Genomic DNA, 3,638 nt, shown 5'->3' with positions numbered 1-3,638 from the left:
GTTATACCAATTCATATGACATGTTACTCCCCCTTAGTCTATGCTTTCACTCTTTCGTTAGATAAATATTCAAGCACCAGTGTTCTTGTAACACCCCGAGTTCCGGACCAGGGTAAAACCCGTATGGAGATCCGAACTCGAAGCTTAACGGGTCGGAAAGAGACTTATGCATATTTATTTTTGTTGCTAATTTACTTTTACAATACATAGTTGAAACTTTATATAAAATAAATTTAAGCATATAAATCCACTAATTATCTTTAACAACATTTTCAACCAAACATATTATTTCAAACTACATTTCAAGCAATACAATAAAATAATTCAATCACTAAGCTATTCATTCCTAGATTTCGCTGCGCTACTCTGATAAATCTGCAAGGATATCAATTGGGGTGAGATGATAGCTCAGTAGAATGCATTACCAATTCTCTAAAGATGCGCAAACGTAATCATTTTTAGCAAAGAAAAACATATGGCAAGAACATGGTACAACTTCAACGAATCCATGATATATTCAAGAATCACAATACCAACAATATTTTCGATAAATTATCCAATCTAGAATTCAGTCTATGAGTTCATAACATTAATATTATTATCAACAAATAATCCATTTAAGTTTCAACACATCATTCACATATTAACATTGTCACCAACCAAACATGAGTTCATAATACCATTAACTAATCATCCATTTAGGATTCAACTCATCAATTCACAACAACAATTCATCCATTTGAATTTCACAAATGAGTTCATAACACCGATTATGTTTCCAACAACTCATTTAATTTAGTTTCCGAACACATTATTCACATATTTATAAGTCACCTCAAACCATGAGTTCACGGTACGAAAACCTTGGTTCGTACACCCACCTATCGTTTATTGGCACGGAAAACCTCCATCGATGGTCAGGAACAAAGGTTCCTATGGGGATCATACCCATTTTATCTCGGGGATCATTACCCGTTTCATTCACAGTACAAAAACCTTGGTTCGTACACCACCTATCGTTTATCGGCACGGACATCCGCCATCGATGGTCGGAAAACACAAGTTCCCATGGGAATCATTACCCATTTAACTCTCGGGGATCATTACCCTCCGTTAGCATGAAACATGTTCCATATAACGGTAAAAAAATGAACTCAATTCCTTTTTATAAATCGTTTTTACACACAACACAAGCAACCATGGCATAAGAACATAATTTTCTTTCAAGCATTTCTACAAACAAGCTAACTGCATCCATTCTGCATCATACATATTTGGGTGATTTATTCATATGATCTTCCTGAAACTTTTACAGAACATACACAGCTCCATAAGCAACCACATATCCAAATTTCACAGAGAACCAACGGTTCAAACAAAAGTTATCGAATTTACAAAGACATCCTAAAAACTGGGCAGATTACATGTCATTACCAAACAATTCATGATAAATTCATATAAATGTCAAATTGACTCAATACAAAGCAAACTGATAGATAAATCACAAATTTACAACTTTTTTTAAGGACTCAAATCGTTTTAGCATCATTAAGACTTCCTAAGAATATCAAAAACACAGCAAAGCGGAACTGTCCAGAATTTCAGAAACTATCATCCAAATTCAAACACACATTCAACGGTGAATTTGTGATGTATTGTTCTCATAATCCAACCATGGGTACCTAATCATGTTGGCTAACAATTTAAAAAGCCTGATCATCAACAAGAAGTACATATTTATTCATTATTGAATCATAACAATACAAAATTACATAAAATAAACACCAAAGAAAAACACCTAAAGAGAAAGGGTTTCGCATTCTACCTCAATTCCATTGATTCTCCAGTGGTTTTCCTAATTTAAATTTCTCCTCAATAACCCTAACTCCAATTCATCTTCTTCCTCTCCATAGCTTTCCTCCCTAACAAAACCTATATCTCCATCTCTTTTTCTGTCTCCTAGCCTTTTGGTTTCCAACCTATAAAATTTCTTTTCTAAACTATTTTATTTATCTTTTTATTTTCCCTTAATTTTATTATTCTATTTCCACCCTAACTTGTAGCCTTTCTAGTTCAATCGACCCACCTAGGCTAAGGATAAGGAACAACAACCTAACCCACAAGGTTAACTAATCCGGGTATAACCCGACCAGAAACAATAGCTAAAAATACAAGGTATTACAGTTATTTTCCTTAGCGATACCAATCAATATAAAATCAATGCCAGTATCACCTGTCTACTCCATATATTTCTCCTCCTTTTTGTCACAAAAATGACAAAGAAACGAAAAAATAAAGGACAATACGAAAAGAACCTTACAAATCTCAAAATAGACTTGCAAAACTGTAGAGTTAGGTACGAGGGTTCCACACATCATGTTCTGATAACCAATATCAAAACCGAAACTACAAGTAGTTTTATTTTGATATGTTATCAGGGAAACAATTGTCCGAATTTTTTTTTTTCCTTAGCAAACCAAAAATCAACTAAGCACTTTAGTCCCTTTGCTAAACCGATTGTTCAAAAAACAACCGCTTAATTCGATAAGACCAAAATAAAGATACACTCTATTTTTCTCATCAGGTTCTAATTATCCATAAACTTAGACCTTTCAATTTTAAACAAGACAAGTACTAGGTTAGTTAACTAGCATTTCTTGTTAAGGCATTCGATTAGACTTGAATAACCGAAACCTCACTTCGATAAGTCTAACTAAGATCAGAATTAACTTAGTTTCTCTTATCCAGAATCGAATTGGACTAAACAACTCATCCCGTACACTTTTTATTTCGTTGAGCCATAAATAATTCATACAGACCAAAATAAATCAACTTGCATAATTATTCACCTCAACCAGAAGAAATTGAAACAACATAGACATTAAATGCACCGCAATTGCACCGAAATTTTGTAAGCCTAAACAATTGATACCATACAAAAGTAAGATAACAATAGTTTTTCTTAACCGGAACCAATTGAATCACACACAACATCAATTGTACCGAAATTTTGTAAGCCTAAACAATTGATACCACACAATAAAGTAAGATACCAATAGTTTTTCTTAACCGGAACCAATTGAATCACACATCCACACATCATGGAATAAACATCAATTGTACCGAAATTCTGTTAAGTAAAAGCAAAAAATATATATAATATAAACTCAGGATTTTCTTAAACAGGAAAACAATTAACTAACAAGATTGTTACCTCAAATTTCACATCCACTTCTCCAATATGTTTGCATCTTCGTCCAGGGAGAATTGATATCGAAATATCATCATGTTGTCATCCTTATGCCAAAACAAAAGAATAACAACAACCCTCAACCTTAACCAGATAAAGGTTGAAAACCGGTTTTAACAATTGCAAGCAAGAGTTCAAAACCGTCGAAACACATATGCTTTTATGTTAAACCAAAAACGATTCAACATATTGTGACTTTTTCACATATTGTTTCTACCAGAACCCTTCATGATTCTTTGATAAAGCCTACCAACATTGGCTAGAACTTAATCCTGCTAAACCAAAAAGTCACCCAAACCATAAGGGTTCACAATATATGAGATCGAATATTAAGGTAGTGTAGATGGTGGATTTTCGACAAAGGGTAGAATTGTAAAACTATACTCCA

The 3,638-nt window shown here is 33.4% G+C and overlaps 1 long non-coding RNA gene across 1 annotated transcript; it reads right to left on the bottom strand.

The window, feature by feature from the left end:
• Window positions 1-223: 223 nt before the first annotated feature.
• Window positions 224-1,953, bottom strand: LOC113340669. Its single transcript, XR_003355597.1, has 2 exons — window positions 1,826-1,953; window positions 224-375 (listed from the first exon to the last, which is right to left on the bottom strand). It is a non-coding gene; the product is annotated as an uncharacterized LOC113340669 (long non-coding RNA).
• Between the last annotated feature and the right edge of the window lie 1,685 nt (window positions 1,954-3,638).

The sequence above is a fragment of the Papaver somniferum genome, chromosome 1 (assembly GCF_003573695.1).
Source record: "Papaver somniferum cultivar HN1 chromosome 1, ASM357369v1, whole genome shotgun sequence".
Lineage (NCBI taxonomy): Eukaryota > Viridiplantae > Streptophyta > Magnoliopsida > Ranunculales > Papaveraceae > Papaver > Papaver somniferum.
The sequence above is the reverse complement of the archived record's forward strand: the minus strand, read 5'-3'. Positions and strand labels throughout refer to the sequence as shown.